Source organism: Haemaphysalis longicornis, unplaced genomic scaffold, assembly GCF_048455015.1.
Source record: "Haemaphysalis longicornis isolate Haplotype H1 unplaced genomic scaffold, Haemaphysalis longicornis Haplotype H1 scaffold_4, whole genome shotgun sequence".
In the NCBI taxonomy this organism is placed as follows: domain Eukaryota; kingdom Metazoa; phylum Arthropoda; class Arachnida; order Ixodida; family Ixodidae; genus Haemaphysalis; species Haemaphysalis longicornis.
This window is the reverse complement of record NW_027526361.1, coordinates 166220285-166242895: the sequence shown is the minus strand read 5'-3', so window position 1 is coordinate 166242895 and position 22611 is coordinate 166220285.

The following is a 22611-nucleotide window of genomic DNA, read 5'->3' as shown; positions in this document are numbered from 1 at the left end:
TTCCATTGATCTCTTCTTATGAGGACCCTGCTGGAAATAACGAAGGAACTCTGAGCTGCGTTCCTATTCACCACCTCTGGTTTCTAGCAAAATGGCTCGTAACACTAATAATTTGTTCTAGTAAAATAAGCTAACATTTTTCCACAATCCAAGATAAAGAAGCACATACCTCGAATTCATTAATCTGCAGAACATAAAACCACAGTGTTTGGCGCCCTTCGGTCGCGTTTGCTTGCGTCGACAAAGAACACACACCGAAATGAAGAAAAGGGCACTAAACGGACGTGGGCGAAGGAGACGCGACAGACATATAGGCGCCAAGACAGATATACAGGCTCCTTCACGAAGAAAGACATATACAAGCAAGAAACACATATACAGGCTCCTTCGTCTGGGTCGCTTTAGCGCCTTTTATTTCTTTCCAGTGAAAGAATGAACCAACTAGCTCAACAGGTATTGTTAACGGACACACATAGTATTTATTCCGGTCATTTGATAGAATAAAGCGGCGATAAATTACAATTATCTCGTAATGTTTACTCAACTTCTGCCGCAAACATGCTGCAATCAGATGTAGCATCGAACACGTATTCGTCCGGATTGCATTTTCCAAATTTTATTCCTTAAAAAAACAAAACTTTTGTATTTTCATAAAAAAGTGAGGTGTGTTACTAAAAACATGCCAAATATTGGGCGCCCTGACATTGTGCGTTCCGTAAGCGCACTAAAATCCCACGTGAAGGTTTACACTCAGAATCCTTGTGCTCCCCCTTGTTCTATAAAGTAAAGCATTCATTCCTGTATTCTTGCGGCAAACAAATTTTAACACCTTATCGTATTCATGCCTAAGATACAGGATCGCTGTTATTTACAGTTCACGGAGCTGGATACAGCAAACAGATGTTTAAAGGGGACGCCAAGAAGCCTGCCATAAAACATGAACACAATTGGCGGCAAAAACTCGTTCTTGGAGTTGAAATCTTCCAGATTGCATGCCTTATTCTTGGAATTTACATTGTTAGTATGTTACCATAGTCTTGTTCAGAAGTTCAAAGTTTCCAGCTTTGGCTTGGAGTACGGTCTGCTTTGTTGCTAGTGTCTTGCTTGATAAGAAGCGCAGATTTCATGCTAAGGTGAAGTGTGTCATCTTTTCTCCAAGCGATGCAAAAACTTCTGTTTTCAGGAGGCAATAGGGCCTCGTGTTTGTTTGCCTCCATTTGTAGTTTTTCGCTGTCGGCAAAATGATCTTGTAATGAGGGAATTTGTTGACCACTTTTTCAGTGTCATGGCCGAATTGAGTATGATGCGATGGCTTGCTCATAGATGCGTAGAGTACTGTCTTTTGAATCAGCTACGGCAAGAAAGTCGTCTACGTAGAAGAAGTCTTCGAAGAAGGTCAGTAGTTTCGGCGTTTCCTTGTCCTCTTCTGAAGCCTTACTCAGGTGATACTGCATGGTGGCCGAAAGGAGAAATATGCTTGATGTAGCTCCAAATAGAACGTTTCATCCACCACTCTTGTAGATGGTCTGACGGGGTTCTAGTTGCTATGCCTGAGTAGTAGAAGAACCCGAAGGCTCCACGGTCTTTCAAATCCTGGATGCCGATTTGGAGGAATGCCTTCGGCACGCCCGCACTGAGTCCAATTCGGCGCACTGTTAACATCAGCGAAATTATTGAGTGGATGATGATGCATCAAGCACAACTTGAAGTTTGGTGGTCGTGCGATCTTTTAGCACTTCTCGGTGTGGCATATAGTAAACCCGCTTCCCCGCCGGGGGCACCTTGACTAGTCAATGTGTATGGTGAATAGCGCCACCACTGTCCCAAGCTCCTCAGGGGTGCCTACACCTGTAGGCACTTCGTATTTGCAACACCAAGGACCCGAGCACATGTGGGTTGACCCCACCCACTTCCTGGCTGTGCGTGGCTTACCCGTGTCTGGGGAAAAGGGCATGCTGGTGACTGAGACAAAGCCAGGGTTGTTTTGGATCTTCACAGACCTTCACTGGCAGCGGCAAAACGCCAGTTTGGCCCCCGCTTCCCGCAGACGGTGTCCCCGGTCTGACTCGCCCTGGGGGGGAATCAGCCAGTCGCCTTTTCCTGTCCTCGTCTCAGCTCTTTCTCTTTCCTATTTCCTTTCCAAACACTGTCCTGTCATCACATTTCTTCCTTATTTCTAGGCTTTTCCAGGCGGGGAGGGCTAATCCTGTGCAAAGACGTCACTCTCAATGCCGAGCATAGGATTATAGTTGCAAGGTACGGCTGGCGTGTGAAGTCGCGTTCCCTTGTTGTGCTCGGTGTTGGGCGGCCGGCCTTGCTACCGAATGTGCACCATGTATTTATGGCTTTTTTTGCACCCCAAGAAAAACTGACCGGTTCCGAAAAGGGGCCGCACCGAAGTACTTAGCATCAGAGCAGCTCCACCTGTCGAAACCTTTAACAAATACCTTGTGGTACACTCCGAAGAAGAAAATGCACCTCTAGCAAAAAAATCGGTGTTCCTCATTGCAAAATGCCTCGAGAACATTGTTGGGAAAGACGACCTTGCAAAAACACTTGCCTCGGGTGACCTGCCGGTAGAAGTACAAAGAAAAAACCGAAGTGAAAGCCTCCTGAAACAGGACACCCTGGCTCAACTAAAAGTGATGGTCGGACCACATCGTACCTTAAACACAACCCAACGCGTCATCTCTGGACGAGAACTACTTCATGGGAGTCAAGACGATCTCCTCGAAGGGCTCAACGACCAAGGCGTAAGAGCTGTTCGGAGGATAACTATACGTCGCGCCGGTGAGGAAATCCAAACTAAGCACATTGTTTAGACTTTCAACCGTTGAACAGTTCCCGAATCAGTCTATGCTGCATTTATTTCCTGTCCAGTGCGTCCATACATACCCAATCCGCGGAGGTGTTTCAAGTGTCAGAAGTATGGCCATGGAACTGTTGTGCCGTGGCCGGTCCATCTATGCTCACTGCGCAAGCACTGACAACACCAGTGACGATTGTAACAAGCAACAAGTAAAATGCCCAAACTGCAGTGGACCACACTCTGCCTTCTCACGTGCATGTCCATCATTCAAAAAAGAAAAAGAAATCATCCAACTGAAAATCACTGAGAAGTCGCCATTTGCTTCTTGGGAGCCAAATTATTAAATAATATACCAGTCGAATTAAAACAAAACCGACATAGCACTCAATAAAAAAAATACTTCATGTCTGAGCTTTATGCTTCACCGTGTTAAATTTGCACAATATACTTTTCTCGGGCACATTGTATTTTATCTTTGTATTATTCTGTTGGATCGTGTTTTTGCGTATATTATGTTATGGATCTATTAGCCATGTCGGCTATGGATCCAGATGACTTCTCACCTATTTTGTGTATCTGATTTTCTTCATGAAATAAAGATTTCTGATTTCTGATTCTGAGCTTAACGTCCCCACAAGCACGCCTTAAGCATGCCTTGCTATCGGGCAAAAGTTACGCAGAAGCAGCTCGCCTGGGGGTGGGACATCGTCTGGTAGATGCGGGCACCCAGTACAGAGAGGCTGACCTGGTCCCATCGCAGCCCCCCACTCAGCAACAGAAAGTCGCTACCGTGGCTTCTGCTGCTGCACTCCGACCTAGTGCTGGGCCAGAGGCCGCCAGCACGAATTCTGTCCAGGTCAGCGATGTTGACCTGGTCTCGTCTCAAGCACCTGTGTAAGAGCAGAAGGCTGCTCCTGTGGCTACTGCTGTTCCAGCTGTGCCCAGTGCTGTGGCTACGGCCTCTAGCACAAAGTCTGGTCCTGACAATCTTTCAACCTCAGAAACCGCGGTTGAGGCCATGGATGTCTCTCCAAGTACGTGTGCTCCGGAGGCATCAAAGGAGCGCCGCGGTGGCACAGGTCGTGGCAAACCGACCGAACCAAAGGCCCATAAAGTCGTTGCCCTGGGAATTGACCCCACAACCTAAGTGAACCTGTTCAAAAGGGCCCCGAAACACGGCCTGCTAAAAAAGGGGGGAAAACATGACCCTTGTTTCTCTTTTGGTGATTTTCATGGCTCCTGAAAGTGTTATGTACTGTAATCGTAAGGGGTTGTTAAAACTCTACACGATATTTATGCAATCCTCACCAATCACAAACCACAAATGTTGTGCCTCCAAGAAACACACCTGCGCCCATCACAGACAAACTTTCTAACAAAGTACATTGTTTGCTGTAAGGACAGACAAAATTGCATCCGGCCGTCTGTTAATGTGTCAGAAGTACTCCAAAAATCTGTGCCTTTTCAGTACCTCCAGCTACAGACGTCACTCGAAGCTGTAGCTGTCAGAGCCATAGTTTTTGGAAAACTAGTGACAGTTTGCTCTCTCTACAATTCACATGACTATAGCCTTTCCAATGGCGACTTTGAAAACGTCATCAATGAGATAGCTGAACCTTACATCATAACCGGTGATTTTAATGCTCACCACCCCATCTAGGGATCTGTGTGCGCCGATGCTCGAAGGCGACTCTTTGAAAGGTTTGCCACGGCATTCGGTTGTTGCATCCTTAATAAGAAACGCACAACATATTACAACTCCACACACCACACTTACTCAGCAATAGACCTTGCAATTGGCTCTGCAATCTTACTGCATATGCTTGAATGGAATGTATTTAACAACACGTATGCAAGTGATCATTTTCCTGCAAAACTAATGGCTGTGAACAATGACTCTCAAGGCACAGAACCGCTTCGAACATTTAAATTACAAGCAGCTGACTGGAAAACATACAAAGAACTTTCAAGGCTACCGTCTACAACAATAAGCCATTTAAATTTTGAAGCGGCAAGTTCATTGATTACAGCCCACATTCTTGACTGTGTTCAGAAAAGCATTCCAGAGACTACTTTTAAAACTTTCCCAAAACCCAGACCATGGTGGAATGAGGACTGCGCGTGTGCATGGTCTGAACAGGACAAGGCGTGGGCCCTTTTACGCCGCTATCCCATGGCCGACAATCTACTCAAGTTTAAGCAGGCACAAGCCAAAGGGAAGCGTCACGGCGTATGGCAAAAAACGAAAGTTGGACCAGGTTTATATTGTCACCGAAGCCAAAGACGACGCAGTTGTCTTCAAAGAAAATAAGTTTATTGGAGCGAACTTGTGCTCCCCTAACAACTCAAAGAATACACAGGCGGCGAAACAGGAGTCAAGAAAGGGACGTGCGTAGTCGAGCGTCGAGAGTAGAATACCCGACGTCTGCTCTGCAGGCTTTTTATCTTTCGGCGTACGTTGTTCTCGAACCGCCGATTCGCATCTAAAACATTGTAGATCAAGTAAGATTATTCTGGGCTGTTCACGTTGGATCGGAATGCTCTCCCTATCAGAACAGATAACACATGTGGGATAGAAAGAAAGAATGGAACACGCTCTTCCCTTGGCACAGAGATAACACAGACCGGCGCAGCGGGGCGGTAAAAGCAAAACACAAATAAACAAACCCACTGCATCCTTCGCGGCATTACCCCCCCCCCCCCTCTAAGTGTGCATCGACCCGATGCTACCATAAGTGACAGTCCGAACAAATAAAAATAAATGTTTGTCATCGTCCGTAGAAAGGTTTTAAGTGAACCACGTGGACAGACTTCGCGCCGCGTGTGTCGTCGGGATCTGCCGGAGTCAACATCGGGGATCACTTCGTAGGTAAGTTGGCCAACACGTCGTAGAATCTGGTAGGGTCCAAAATACCGTCGCAGAAGTTTTCCACTCAGTCCGCGTCGTCGGATGGGAGTCCAAACCCACACACGATCCCCTGGTTGGTACTCGGCGTCTCGGCTTCGAAGGTTGTAGCGGCCGGCATCCACCAGCTGCTGGTCCGTTTTACAAACTCGAGCGAGCTGGCGGGCCTCCTCCGCACGCTGAAGGTATCCTTGGACGTCGGCGTTCAGGTCGTCGTCTTCTACGAGCGGAAGCATGGCGTGAAGCATTGTAGTAGGCCGTCTTCCGTAGACAAGCTCGAACGGTGTCATCTGCGTGGTTTCATGGATGGCCGCGTTGTACGCAAACGTGACATACGGGTGCACTTAGTCCCAGGTCTTATGTTCAACGTCGACGTACATGGACAACATACCCGCAATTGTCTTGTTCAAACGTTCCGTCAGTTCGTTCGTTTGGGGGTGGCACGCCGTCGTTCTTTGGTGATCCGTGTTGCTGTAGCGTAAGATTCCTTGCATGAGCTCCGCAGTAAAGGCCATTCCGCGGTCCGTGATTAGGACTTCAGGGGCTCCATGTCGCAGCACAATTTGTCTTATGAAAAACTTGGCGACTTCTTGTGCAGTCCCCCTCGGAAGAGCGGCGGTCTCCGCGTAGCGCCTCATGTAGTCTGTTGCTACGACAATCCACTTGTTCTCGGATCGTGACGTAGGGAACGGGCCCAGAAGGTCCATTCCAATCTGTTGGAAGGGCCTTGATGGGACGGCGATCGGCTGCAGAAGTCCGGCGGGTCTCGTCGTTGGCGTTTTAAATGCGAATGCATTTCCTAGTCGAGCCATGTCAGGCGCCGTGCGGCGTCCACGCGCCCGCAGGTGTTATCTCTCCGCTCTCACCCCCTCTCCCATAGCAACAGCTGCGAGCGCGCGCGCTCCTCCTCTCCCCTAGCAACCGGAGCAGGTGGTGCGGGCGGATCAGCGGCGAGTGAGTGGAGAGGAGGAGCGCGCTCGGGCGTGTGAGGGCACTCGCATCGCGGGAGCTCGCCGGAGCTCCCGCGTGTGTGGGAGAGTGTAGGCAAGGGTAAGCGCGGTGCTTCGGTGCTTCTCATCTCGACGCTCGCCCCACTCTCCCGTTCGCTCGGTCGCAAGTATATATAAATGGAAGGTCTGCCGGCAACGGTACCTCGAGCAAGAAGTGTAATTCAATCCAGTTCGAGCATTACACCTATCGCTGGAGGTGACGTCACTGTAATGGCTTCAACGTCATCTTCAACCGGAGGAGAAGAAGAAGCGGAAGACAAGGCTGCGAAGCGAAGAGCGCGTGATGCCGAACGCAAGCGCTTGAAGCGAGCTGCCGACGCCGAACTCCGTGCTCGGGAAGCCGCTGCGAAACGCCAACGCCGAGCCGAAGACCCCGAAATACGTGTTCGACATGTGCATTCGCATTTCCTCACGATTCCCTTCGGGGAGGTGGGGTGAATTTTTTTTGTCGCTGGCAGTCACCGCAGCTCTGGACGTAGTGGGTGACGTCGGATGCAAGGCGGGGCCAGAAGTACTTGGTCTTGATTTTTCCAATAGTGCGAGCTGGGCCGAGATGTCCGGAAGACGGGTCATCTTGGCATGATTCCAAAATTTCGTCACGAAGGTCTGTATGAATGACAAGACGATAATTCGTTCTGGTTTTGGGGCTGAAATTTTTCACGAGGACGGAGTTTTTGAGGCTGAATGCTGGTAAGTCCGGTTTGAAGGTCCTAGGCACGGCGACGTTGCGTCCTTCGAGGTAGTCGATCATTACGCGTAACTCGGGGTCGGCACGCTGCAGGGCGGCTAGGTCGCCTTCCGTCACGACTCCAAAGAATGCGCTATCTTCGTCGGAATTTTGTGGTGGTGGGTCGACGGGGGCGCGAGTCAGGCAGTCGGCGTCGGAGTATTTCCTCTCGGATTTATAGACTACTGTAACGTCGAATTCTTGCTGTCGCAAGCTCCACCTACCAAGACGGCCAGAGGGGTCCTTCAAATTGGCGAGCAAACACAGCGCATGGTGGTCTATCACAGCCTCAAAAGGTCTTCCATACACGTATGGGCGGAATTTCGAAATGGCCCGTACAATCGCGAGGCATTCTTTCTCGGAGGCTGAGTAGTTTTTTTCTTCGTTGGACAGACCACGGCTGGCATAGGCGATTACTTTTTCGCACCCGCTGTGCTTTTGGACGAGGACGGCACCCAAACCTATATCACTGGCGTCCGTGTGCATCTCCGTTTCGGCGTTTTCGTCGAAATGCGTGAGCACGGGCGGGCTTTGCAGGCATTGTTGCAGCTCGCAAAATGCTTTCTCTTGGGCATTTTCCCAGCTGAAAGGGGTGCTATCTTTCGCCAAGCGCGTGAGTGGCTGTGCAATGCGTGCGAAGTTTGAGACGAAGCGCCGGAGTATGCGCACATTTCGAGAAATCTTCGCACGCCCTTCTTATCTTTCGGTCTTGGGAAGTTCGCTATGCCTGAAGTGTTCGCCGGCTCAGGCAGGACTCCCGCGGCGTTGACGACATGGCCAAAAACTTCAGTTGCTCGTACACGAAGCGCCACTTTTCAGGCTTCAGAGTTAACCCCGACGTACAGATGGCTTCGAGTACAGACTGCAACATAGCAAGGTGTTCGTCAAAACTCCTGGAGAATACCACAACGTCGTCGAGGTATACGAGGCAGGTGTGCCACTTCAGGCCAGCTAGCAGTGTCCATGCTGTAGCACAGTGTCCATGCTGTAGGTTGCTGCAGAACGACGGGAGGATTGGCTTGGTTCACCATGGTGCTGGTTGCGACGTCTTTCTTCTTCGCTTTCTCCTGGTAGTTAACCGAGCTCGGGTCGTAAACCTTACAGGCGGAGGCTGGCTCTTGTTGGACTGGCTTGGCGGCTTCCAGAGTTTGAAGAGCTCATGAAAGGTGCGTACCTCGTACCTCCACCAGATGTCACGAAGCCAAAGACGAGGCAGGTGTCTTCAAAGAAAATAAGTTTATCGGAGCAAACTTGTGCTCCCCTAACAACTCAAAGAATACACAGGCGGCGAAACAGCAGTCAAGAAAGGAACGTGCGTAGTCGAGCGTCGAGAGTCGAGTACCCGGCGTCTGCTCTGCAGGCTTTTTATCTTTCGGCGCGCGTGGTTCTCGAACCGTCGATTCACATCTAGAAAATCGTAGATCAAATCAGATTATTCCAGGCTGTTCACGTTACATCAGAATGCTCTGCCTATCAGAAGAGATAACACATGTGGCACAGAACGAAAAAATGGAACACGCGCTTCCCTTGGCACAGAGATAACACAGCCCGCGCAGCCGGGCGGTAAAAGCAAAACATAAATAAACAAACCCAAGGCATGGTTCGCGGCAATATTCTATAAACTCTTATACAGATTCTAGGAAAGTATGGACTAGAATAAAGAAACTAAGAGGACACAAGAGTCATCCTATTCCCCTGGTAAGTATTGTGGGTACCTCTGTAAAAGATCAAGCATATGCTCTTGGGAGACACTTTGAACATGTATTCAGTTCTTCACATTATACACAAACATTTTTAAAGCAGAAGAAGACAGCAGAGCGTCAGCCCCTTTGTGTGAACCAACGCTCGAATGAGGGATATAATGCTCCATTTACCATGCTTGAATTGATGAGTGCACTCTCGACATGTGGTAAGTCAGCCCCTGGAGCTGACCGAATCAGCTATGACATGATCAGACACCTACACAGTGAAACCCTGCATGCAATACTTTCTCTCTTTAACAAAATATGGCAAACAGGTCGTTTTCCAAGAACATAAAAAGAGGCTATCGTTGTACCGCTTCTGAAGGAAGGAAAAGAATCCTGTGTTGCTGCGAATTACAGACCGGTCGCCTTGAGCTGTTTATGTAAGCTGCTCGGAGAAATCATAAATCGGCGACTATTGTACTTTCTCGAGTTTAATGGTCTTTTAGTCAAAAATCAGACAGGCTTCAGGTCTGGAAGGTGAACTACAGATAGCCTGGTTGCATTTGAATCATATGTGAAAGACGCCTTCATCCATAAGCAACACTGCTTCGCTGTGTTCTTTGACGTAGAGAAGGCGTATGATAAAACATGGCGATACGGTATATTTCTAGATTTTCGGTCATTTGGCCTTACTGGTAATAGGCTCAATGTTATTGAGGACTATCTCTCTGATCGCACATTTCGTGTTCTTGTGGGTAACGTGCTGTCTAGAACATTTGTTCAAGAAAAGGGTGTACCCCAGGGGGGAGTGCTGAGCTGCGGAATTTTTCTTGTTAAACTTAGCGCACTAAAAATGTTCTCCCATGAACTGTGTCATGCTTCACTTATGTTGATGACATTCAAGTTATTTTTAAGTCCTGTAATTTATCGATATGTGAATGCCAAATCCAATGAAGTGTCAACAGACTCGTTACATGGGCTGACAAGAACTCGTTTATGTTTAATGATGGTAAAAGAGCTGTTGTGGTATTTTCCAGGCGGCGTGGTGTCCATCCCCCTCCTTGTATTACATTACAAGGTCAGCCTGTAAAGATCAGAGGTCCAACTAGAATCTCGCGCCAGACGTACGACTCGCTCCGTTGCACGTTGTCAGCACTTGTATTTCCGGCACGTAAACAAGACCACAAACGAAATACTAGCGAATCGTTCTCAGGACTTAGCACACCCACCCCGGCAGTTCGGCACAACACAAGTCTCTGGAGATTGTCCTCGCGGCGTCTCACCAAACCCCAGTCCCGGCTCGGATGTCAGCGTCGGTGACCGGCCGAGACTGCTGAGGGGGCGGAGTTCCTCGGGCCTACGCCGCGAGGCAAGCGGGCACCAGGGCTGTTTGAGCGCACCTCCGGAACAAGGACGAGAGGTACGCCGTGTCTTCCCGCCGGCCTGGAGGTCCAAGACGCAGGCCCGAACCACTAATCGAGCAGCCTCGTTTTCTTCCTCTCTCGTTCTCCCTTCGCGTGCCCCGTCTTCTTCCTTCTCGTCGTCGGTCCCGCCCGTCATTTATACTTTCCCGCGCTTTCCCAACAGTACAATCCCACACTTTGCCACACAGCCCATACCAGTGAAAAATGATCACAAGTTCCTGTGTATTTTACTTGAGCACAAACTCACATTTATACCGCATATTAAATTACTAAAAACGAAATGCCTGAAAACGATGAACATTTTAAAGGTACTATCACATCAGTCATGAGGAACGGACACGAAGTGTTTGCTTTCACTTTTAAATAGCCTAGTAAGGTCAAGGATTTACTATGGATGTATTGTATACCAGTCTGCAACCACAACAGCACTCAAAATGTTGGACACAGTATACAACTTGGGGCTTCGCTTGGCCACAGGTGCATACCGAACAAGCCCCATTCCATCCCTTCACGTTGAATCCAATCAGTGGTCCTTGGAGTACCAGCGCACGTACACAGCTCTGATGTATGCTGCAAAATTTAGTTCTATGAAAAAACCCTTTGAATGCACTTATGAAAAATAACGCTAATATTAAACTTTTTGAAAATCCACTATCTATAGCACCACGCTTTCCTTTGGCAGTGTCACGCCCCTCAAAGGACCTACAAGTTCCTCTCGCTTAAGTTTACTGCACCTCCAATCATGAGTTGGTTACTCCGTGGGACATTTGCCAAATTCAGTGTTACATAACTTTCAGAGAAATACAAAAGAAAAATGTTTCAAACTTTGTAATTACTCAGCACTTTCTGTCACTCAGAGACAAATTCGAGGCATCTGAATTCTACACAGATGCCTCGAAGACTTCTGCAGCGGGGTCTTGTGATGCAAATGGCTCCCTCTTCTCTTTGTCCAAAACAATGAACAGAAACACAATATATATGCTGCTAGCTTTAAACCACATTCCCCAAAACAAAATTAAGAGCTCAGTTATTTATACAGATTCGCTGAGTGTTGCTACAAAGCTTTCATCTCTGAAGGTTAGTAAAAACCCTACTTTTAATGCTGTTCTTAGAGATCTGTACTCAGCTTATAGTCTCAACCTTGCTGTCACAGTGTGCTGTGTTCCGGGCCACTGTGGCATTGCTGGAAATAAAGCCGTTGACCAAAGTGCTGCAGCTGCTACCCTTCATGAAAGCATATATATTAGGCTGGTTCCATATCAAGACCTCAAACCTTATGTGAGGAGGAAGCTGCGAGAGCACTGGCAACAACAGTGGGATAAAGAAATAAGCAATAAATTACATGTCATTAAACCTAATATGGAAAAACCACCTTCTGAGTAGTACTAGTGGTAGAAAACATTTATTGAGATGAAATAAAATGACGGCGTCTTCTCAGACGTCGGACGGGGTGGTTCCTTGGTTTCGGGACCCATTTACGGCCAGCAGCTCCTGGCCCCTGGTCGCCAGCGCGAGCTGGATCGGCAGGGCGGGGCTGGACCGTAATTCCCATCGCTCATGGGGTGGGGTAGTGGAGGGTGGAGGGGGGTCGAGGGGTATAGGGGACTTAAGTGAATTGCACTCTGTCAGGATGTGTGCGAGAGTGCTTATGCTATTTGTGCAAAATGGACAAGTGTCCTCTTCGGTTTCTGTGTAGAATTTGTTCATCAGGACTGGGTGTGTAAGTGAACCCGGCTGAATGCGCCTGATGATTGTTTTTTGTTCCCTGCTCCGGGTGCGGTGCGGCTCGGGGAAGGTGCGCCGATCCTCCCTATACTCGCAGGTAATCTCTCTGTACGTGAGCACCGGGTTGGTGGTGTCGGTGTCCTGCCCTCCCGGAGGGTCATCGCTCGGGCATGATAATCGGCTATGACGTTGCCGGCTACCTGTGTGTGGGCAGGCACCCATACGAGCTCTACGGCTCGCTCCGGCGCCCTCTTCGTTAATACCGCTGCTGCCTCTGAGGAGATCACCCTTTTCCGTATGCTCTTTTGGAGTTGGTGACCACAACCTCTGGCACCCGGTTGGACGAGCGCCAGGGCTATGGCCAGGGTGTCGAACCGGAACCGGAACCGAACCGAAAACCGGAACCGAACCCGAATTTTTGCCCGGAACCGGAACTGAACCGGAACCGTATTTTTTCCGCCATTTTGGAACTGAACCCGAACCGGAACGAATCGAAGGAACCGTTCCGAACCGGTTCCGGGCTTCAAAAATGTGATTTCTAGTTTTCCAGTTCGGTACCCTACCTTGCGTCTGAAGATATTTTGCCACTCCCCAGACAGAACCATGAAATATTTTGCGTAGTCTGCAGTTCCCAAGGCCCATCATGTTCTCTTCTAATTATTTCCCTCAATTTAATGTAAAGTTGTCCGTATATACTATCAGTTTGCGTTAGGCACTGCCCATCTCTCCCAATTATCTTTTACATTTGGCATAACTTAATTTAGAACGCATATTCCGAGGCAACATATCATGGAATATTCTTCATGGTTTCTATCTGCATGGTGTTTAAAATCGTGTAAAGTTTTCAATGTGCTGTTAATTCGCATGCATCCCTGTCTGCTTGTGAAGGCCTTCAGGGAAACCAACAATAAATCCATATCTTCCACTTATTTTAGTTTGAATGCACAGTTATATACAAACAGCACTGAGACACAAACACTCGTAGTTCTGAAAGTTAACGTCACTTTTTCTTGTATACAGTGCCGTTGTGTCCTTTGGTTAGTGCTCTAAGAGAACATCAGATATAAAAAAATGGGGGATCCTAATTTCCACTTTTATCCTAATTTCCACTTTTAAAGTATATTTGATAGCATTTTCATGTCATCTCGAATCTGCTTAACCTTAAACTTAAGAGGCGGATGGATTAAAGTCGATTAATGCGGGTTAGCGGGTAGACTCGCCACACCCCCTCGCCACATCGCCTCGCCACACCCCCTGTTTCCTGGACCATGTGTGGCTTTCGTCACGAAGTGGATCCTTTAAAAGAACGCTCCGTCCACCTCAGCATCACTTGGCACGGAGGCAGCGAACAGAACGGTCGCCTGATGGTCGCCTTCCTATTTCACAGGTTTGAATATTCTGCAGTAATCTTTGTTCGCTTACTCAGTGACTTTTTCTGTTGCCTCTGGTGCCAACCACCCAGTGTCATTGCTATTGTGTGCCCTTGTGTATAATCCCGCATTGCTTTGGTCATGAAAAATGACATTGCTGACCTAAGACGCGAGATCGCTGATCTTCAGCGTGAATTTCGAAAAGAAGTAAGGGAAATGCAGAAAATCTACGAGGAAATTAAAAAAGAATATGAAACCACTAGGAAATAAAATGTGGAAATGAAAAAAGCTGCGAATTCTTCAACAAAAGCTACGAGGAAATGAACGAAGAATGTGAAACTACAAGAAAAGAAAACGCAGCTTTGAAAGTTTCAAGTTCGACGTTGTCATGATAACGGAAACCTGGTATACGAGTGACACAGAAGTGCTGCGCCTTTCGGGCTTCAACACGTTCTTTCTAAATAGGTCCCACCGCGGGGGGGGGCGGGGGGGGGGTGTTACAGCTCGTGTCTACACAGCTTTCTTGTAGTACAATGAACGAATTTTCGACAGTTACGACAGATTATGAAGCTGTAACGGTGCAATGTAAAAATGCTATTTTTGTTGTTGTGTACCGCCCCCCTGATGGAAAACTCGAAAATTGTTTCGCATTTTTAGAAGACCTTCTGAATTTTGTTTCGTCTTATGGTTTACAAATAACTATTGGTGGGGACTTTAACATTAACATATTACAGGCAAGCGCACATTCGCGTGATCTAGAGCTTTTTTCGGTTATTTCGGCTGCATGAACGTGATCAAAGAACCGACTCATATGGGCCGTCTTTCCCAAAGTCTTATTGATGTATTTATAACCAGTGATACAAGTAGCAGCACCATGTCCGGTGTGATTGGTGTACATATAGGTGACCATTTACCTATATATATGTTCTCAATGCACACAGAAATACTAAGATGTAAGCAATGCCCCGAATCTTTCGCTTTTCACGATATTAATCAGAATACTTTGACTACTTTTCGTCAGAAGATTCCCTCTATTTGGTGGAACCCTTTACTTCTGTGCACCACTGCAGATGATGCCTACGATACTTTTCTATAATATATAAAGATGCATATAAAAAGCCTTTTCCTCTTAAGATGGTCAAGAAAAATAAGAATATAAGGAAACCATGGATTACAGACGAATGTCTGAAGATGATCCGTAAAAAAGATTTATTGTACCATAAGTTTGTAAAAACAAAGAACAGGGACGATTTTGTAGCCTTTAAAAAGTAGCGAAACTTTGTGACAAAGTTCTCACGCTATACTAAAAAAATGTACTTCGAACATGTGTTTTCTGAGGCTTCCTCCCGGCGTTATGTCATGTGGCGGGAATTGAATAAACTTTTGCACCCACTTGCCCCCCGTAACGACGACTTTGAATTGAGGGTAGATAATAAACCGCTCAAGGGTCAAGAACTGGCAACCAGGTTTAATCACTATTTAACGAATCTTATGCAATGCTCCCACAATGAAAGCGCTATGAGCTTCCTAAAGGATTCTTACCCCCACAGAGCCTTTTTTTCTCCGGTAACGCCTCAGGAAATATCGTCGATTTTCTTGTCACTAAAAAATAGCAAGGCCATAGACAACGATAGGCTTCAGATTCGGCCTATTAAGTTTGTACTGGACATTTTTGTATCGCCGCTTAGCCATATATATAACTTATGCCTTACTACTGGTGTTTTTCCGAAAAAGATGCAGCAAGCTAAGGTCACGCTACTGTTTAAAGCCGGGGAAAAAATCAATTTCTCCTATTATAGACTGGTTTCTGTACTTCCAGTTATTTTAAAAGGCTATAAAAAGTAATCGCGAAACACCATGTGTCCTTCTGTGACAAACACTCTATTATATCATCAAAACAGTTCGGTTTTCGTAAACATATGTCGACGAATTAGCTTTACTAACGCAAAAATAATTAATAATCCAGGGATTTGAAGAAAAGAAGGTAACTTTAGTTATATTTATAAACTTTTTCAAAGGATTTGATAGAATTAGTCATTTAACATTGCTTTAAAAATTACAACATTATGGATTCCGGGGGCTTTACTCTTTTTCAATCTTATTTAAGTAACCGGCAACAGGTCGTAGCAATAAAGGAACACAATTCTTCACAAGAAGTAAGGGCTGGAGTCCGCAAGGCAGTCTTCTAGGGCCAATCCTGATCAATATTTATATGAATGATATCGTAGAAATTACTGACATTGCACATTTTATTATTTACGCAGATGATACCAGCATTTTCTTTCAATCGTGTGATACTACTCAGCTTTTGCAATTAGCAAATATAACCCTCCAAAAGCTTCACAAATGGACTAAAGCAAACTCGTTAAAAATAAATACTAAGAAAACTAAAGCGGTGTTATTTTCACCAGCTTAAAGATCTGTTGACAGAAACCTCAGTTTGTACATCGGATATGAAAAGATTTGTATAGTTAGTGAAATAAAAAACATTAGGCATTGTTTTTAATGAACATTTAAAATGGGATGCCCATGTCGATCACATCTGCACTAATTTATCTCGAGCGTGTGGGGTGCTTTGTAGGTTACGGCCTGTGGTTACATCAAATATTAAACTTATTCTTTATCATGCTATATTCACAGCTCACATCAATTACTGCAGCCTCGTACGGTTAACCAGTTCCGCAAAAAATATTAATAAGCTGCATTTATTTCAGAAAAAGGCCATTCGACATATCGCAACTGTACCATATGACTCTCACACCAACGAACTATTTCTGCAGTATAATTGGCTTCCTGTCCAATGTATCTACAACTTTAATCTTCTAACAAAGTATAAAAATAGCTTGCAACACAACGGTGCAGCATATCTAAGTCTATGTAGTTTAAGAAAACCGTTGGACGTACCGTACGAAATTAGGGGAAGGAGTACATGGTTCGTGCCGTTTTCAAGAACGAATTAGGACAATGAATGGTTGCAATCCCGAACTGCCCGCCTTTTAAATAACCTAGCCGAGAGTGGCATAGCTATAAATACAATTTCTAAGTGAGACTTAAGGAAACGTTTACTGCTGATTATAGAACATTTTTAACTGACAATCTATTAAGCGTTGTCTCTCGTGGCAACCTTGGTTTAGCCAAAATTACTTGTAATATTTCTCAAGCGTTTTATTGGCATTGTCTTCATTCCCTGCAAACTTTAGCATCTAAAAAGTACCGTACACTGATTTTTGCCAATATTGTGTGTATTTATTTATGTGGATACTTCTGTGTTGCAGATTTCAATGAGTGTATGCATACGTGTATATAACACGACTTTTTCTTCAAGTTTTGTCTTTTGCTTATTTTGTGTCTACACAGGTTCCGTACATATCCAATATTTCTCTTTTTATGTACCTGTGTTCCCTGTTTTGTTTTGTAACCTTTATATGTATGTATATACCTATGAGTGCCTATATGCGTGTATGTATATCATTTAATAAGTATCTTTTACAGACGGTGAGCTATAGTGCGTTTTAATGCTTTGTTTTATGTTTGTATGTAATATCGACATGTTAAGGCGAGATTTATTTTCTTGGGATTATTTCCTGTGCGTATGCTTTAAACTCCTGTTTCTGCTCTGCCACGCAAACCGTAAGGTGCAAACACCTCGTCAAGCTGCAGTTTTGCAGCTTTTTGTGTTTGTCCTCGCATTTCTATGTACAAAATGCTCAGTAAAGTTGAAGTTGAAGTTCAAATTAGTTAGTTGAGTGAATGAGCTAATGTGAATTATTGGGACTGGTGTGTTGATTAATTTTGATTAAAAGAATTAGCGGGTCAGTGAAGGCGGATTCGACGGTCGGACCAAACATGATATATTTGGGTTCCTTGGCATTTGGAAATTTTGCAGCGTTCTCGTTCTCGACCAATCAGGAAATTTTGTCACGCACAAAGTAGCCGCAAAGTTATGTGAAGACCGCATGAATGCTATAAAACCCTACGTAAAAGTTCCGTATATACGGAATTATGAGACTACGGAGTTCATACGGAGAGTTACGCCCCCAAGCGTAATGAATATAGATATTATTTCCACAAACACGGGGATTATATGAGTTCGCATAATATGCACGTTTGACACTGTTTTCGTGTTTTTATCTTCCATAATAAGCAAAATCACGCTCCGTATGATTTCCGTATACTCCGTATATACGGAATTCATACGGACAATAATTTCGCGGTTGTAGTGATCATACGGACTTAAAATAGGTGTCAAATTTTTTCAATATGCATGCGCTCTTTCATTTTCTTATGCTTCTCAAAAGTCTTTCTTGTTTTGTGGCGGCTTTGTGTCATGCTAAGAATGCACTCCGCATTCCCATAATTCCGTATATACGGAACGTTTCAGGAGGAAAGGTCTTTCTTTATGCCCGTATTGCGCTATTATGTTGTTGCTATATTAAAATTGACATCTCGGACTAAATTTAATAACTAATTGCCTAATGCATATTGTATATTCATCAACGAGTTTTCAAAACGTGTGTATATATGAGGGGAGACAGTTGGAAAGAAACTAAACTGCAAGAAAAAAAGGGAGGGACGATCAACTGGTTTGATGCAAGAGCCGCCCGATAGCATTCTTCAGTACCTTCTCTTTTTGTTACCGTTCTGCAGCCTCCCACATGTGTAGCATCTCAACCGCCGAACACAGCCCCCTCTAAGCTGAGGAAGCGGCGACAGCACGTGCGCTTAGCCAAAGCGGTGTCAAAACTCTCATAACAGACCCTTAGCAGGCGTGGCCCAACTTTGCCAACGGTCGATTGCATGTTACAACACTTCCGATGATCAATCAGAGACCACCAACGAGACCAGTCACGATTGTATGGGCGCCAGCTCATACTAGCATCCACGGCAAACAAGATCACCAACCTCGTGGTTCGAGATTTGACTCGCTTAGCCGGCGCTAATGAAGCCCGGCCCGAGTGCATGCATCATGCAGTCACAGGCCAAGAAGTTACTCAGCACTCTGGCCTCTTCCATAGAACGTACTCCTCCCCGCACAAATCGCTACCGATTAACCAGGAAACATTACTCCGCACCCTGTGGGCATACACCTTCCCACACAACGCCAGACTTCACCTCTTTGACGGGACACAACTCTCTCCATTGCGTTGCTTCTGTGGAGAGCCTGGGAACCTCATACACATAGTAGGCGGCTGCGACTAGTGTGCCGTAGATCCATCCAACCTTCACGTTTCCATAGAGAATTGGGAGACAGCCATGGCCAGCTGCGGCCTGGAAGATCAGTTGTTCTTGATGGAAACGGCTGTCGATTCGGCCCCCTCGAATGAGGACGCCTCTCTTAAACATTGCCTCGATTGAATTAAACTTCATTTTCAGTCTCTCTCTCCCTCTACAAGTGAACATTACTGCTGCTTGTGACTTCACTTGGCTATCATCTTTCCTAGAGCCCAATCGCTGTCACCAGTCGCTGAAGGACCATTAGCAAGTTCCTATCTCCAGTGGTTCCCTATCCAATGTCGTCCTATACCCGCCGTCCAATGAGTCTTTAGAGCCATTCTTTCTTTCAAACAGCTCTGTTAGCAGATAAAAAATGAGCAGTAGGAAATGTTTCTAAATGCCACCTGCCACGCTTGGCAGTCGGCGCCACATACTCGTCACACTACCATAAAAAAACATTTTGCGGGTACAGTTAAAGGAGCTCTTCAACACCTTAGATAAACTCGCCGCGGTGGCTCAGTGGCTAAGGAGTAGCGCTGATGAGCACACAGACGCGGTTTAGATTCCCGGTCGCAGGCGGCCGCTTTTCTGATGGAAGCGAAAAGCGAAAACGTCCGTGTGTCCGAAATTTCGTCGCACGTAAATATCCCCAGGTGGTCAAAATTAATCTGGAGCCATCCACTATGGCGCGCCTTGTCATCGGCGTTGCGACGGTGCGTTAAACCCTACAGTAAATAAATAAATAAATAAATAAATAAATAAATAAATAAATAAATAAAACTAGGTAAATAAATAAATAAACAAATAAAAAGCAGTAAATAAATAAATAAACACTTTCGAAAACGCTTTCAATCTTCTTCGCATCTGGAAGCACTGCGAAAACTATAGCTATTATCAGCACAGAGCAACATTGCGTGATTTGCTCGTCGCTGCGGATACACCTTCCGTTTCTGCTTCGCTTTTGTGGCTTCTTTTAGATGGATATCAAATGCGTTCTATTCTGAAACTTACGGAAAGCCGGCAAACAGCCGCTACACCGCTGTAATGACGTCATTCAGCGGTCGAAGAACGCGAAGACCGGGAAGGAGAGAAAAATATTTTGAGCAAGTTTCTATGTTATCTGACGAGGGGAGAACAGTAATTTTTGGCTCAGGCACATTACGACCCCATAGTATAATGCGTTGGTTGACTACTTTCTGCAAGCACTCAAGATTTAGACAAAAGTTGAAAAACGTGTTGCAGGGTCGCTTTAGTTTGGCGAAGACAAAATATTTGAACAAAGAAACCTTCATTATGAATTTGTTGCTATGCCGATTTGATAAGGAAACAAAAAACGAGCACAAAAAACTAACAAAAAAAAAACACGCCTGCTTTTTTTTTTTCGAACCCGTTTGAACCCGTTTGAACCGGTTCGAACGGGTTCGAACCGGTTCGAACCGGAACGGAATGGTGCTCTGGAACTGAACCCGAACCGAACCCGAAAGGCTTGAACCCGAACCCGAACCGAACCCGAAAAAATTCCGGTTCGACACCCTGGCTATGGCCACTTCCTCTGCTGTCGCTGACTCTCTGGTGTTGACTGCAGCGCTGTTTATCAACCGTTCCCCGTCGGTTACCACTGCTGCTGCTTTGCTGCTGGCCTTGACGAGGGACGCATCCACGTATAGGTCTCCCTCAATCCGCTGCAGTTTGGAATTAATCGCCTGAGCTCTGGCTTCTCTCCTGCCATCATTTTTCCCCGGCATCATGTTCCGGGGTAAGAGCTTGGTTGTGATGGTCGTCATCCATTCAGTTGGGATGGACCTCTTGATTGTTGCTCTCTCCTTGCGCCACCCTATCTTATCCAGCACCGCGTGGCTATGATTTGTCTGGCTCAGGCGGAGTCGCTGGTTAGACAGGTGGGCTCCTGTGAGTTCGTCAAGTGTGTTGTGTGCCCCCATGGCTTGAAGTGGCTGGGTCGACGAATAGATGGGTAGGCCTAGGGCTTGCTTGGTGGCCTTTCTGATGATGGTATCGAGTGTGTTTTTTTGCGTCTTGTTGAGATTGAGATACGGGGCCGAATATGTTATCCTGGATGTAATGAATGCCTGCACGAGTCTGAGGGCGTTGTCTTCCTTCAGGCCTCTGTGTCTAGTTGAAACCCTTCTCAGCATGGCTAGGATGTTCTCCTCGCTTGTCTTGATCTTGTCGATGGCGGCGTGTGCTTTGCCATTGTCTTGTATTAGCAGACCGAGGATTCTACATGTGTCTGTCGGTTTGACTTTGGTGCCGTCAATTTGGATGTGGATGTCTAGTGGGGGCTGCTTGTGGGGCTTCCCTGGTTGGAGTACGAGGAGTTCCGACTTCTGTGGCGGGCAACTGAGTCCACAGGTCTTCACGTACTCGTGCACTCTGAGTGCTGCCGCCTGAAGTGTCTCCTTCATCCAGCCGTCGGAACCCGCTCGCTCCGTCCATATAGTAATATCGTCCGCGTAGAACGCGCGTCCGATTCCTTCGATTTGGTCTAGCAAACGTGGCAGTGGCAGTAAGGCCAGATTTAACAGGAGTGGTGATAACACTGCTCCCTGTGGGTTCCCCGCTCCCCCAATTCAATGGGCTCCGATCGCTCTTCACCCACTGAGATTCGTGCCTTACGGGAGGACAGAAAGTCTTTGACATATCCAAAAGTGCGCTGCCCGAACATCTTCTCATTGAGGTTAGTGAGTATACTAGCATGAGTAACATTGTCGAATGCCCCTTTGAGGTCTAGGGCGAGGATTGCCCTGGGGCTGTTTCGCGTAGCTCTTTTGATTACCAGCTCTTGAAGTTGTAGCATGACGTCCTGTGTTGATAGATGCTTGCGGAACCCGAACATTGTCTTCGGAAGTTGTTCGGTGATCTCACGGTGTTCCTGAAGGCGACGTAGAACCATACGCTCCATCACCTTGCTAACACAGGAGGTCTGCGATATTGGCCTCATGTTTTCGATCGTGGGGGCCTTGCCCGGTTTGGGAATGAATCGCACCTCAGCCTCTTTCCACTCCAGCGGGAGGTGTGAGGTTTCCCAAGCCTTATTTATGTGTTCGAGCAGGGATTGTGCCATACTACCACTAATGTTGGCGAGAAACCTGTAGGTAATAGCTTCTCCCCCCGGAGCGCTTTTCTTGTTGCTCTCGTCAATTGCTGTCCACAACTCAGAGGTCGTGAACGGCCTGTCCAGGCCTTCACTGCTGGGTCCTGTGTATTCTCGCGGGGTCGGGTGTTGCCCTCGCTCGGTTTGAAGATAGCGGTCTTCTAGGGCCGTCATAAGCCGGTCGCCGTCTCCATCGTACGTGTTTAGAACTTTTGTCAGCAACCGGTTGTTTGCTGTCTTGCTGCCAGCGGGGTCCATGAGGTGCCTCAGCAGTTTCCATGTCTTGCGCACGGACAACTTCCCCTGAAGGCCGTCGCATACCTGCAGCCAGTTCTCTTTGCTGAGCTTAACCACGTACTCCGAAATTTCGTTGTTAAGCTCGGCTATGCGACGCGCGAGCTTTCTGTTGCGCCTTCGACTCTTCCAGCGTTTTGTCAGCGAATACCGGGCCGACCACATCTGAGCGAGCCTGCTGTCGACGAAAGGTACCTTCGTTGTAGTTGCAATTTCTTGGGTGAATTTGTCGAGGATCTTCTTCTGCTTATCGGCCCATGTCTTGTACGAGGTATCTTGAGGCTCCCCTTCGTCCGCGCCTTCGCCGTCTTGTGTGTATGCACGCATCTTATCCCA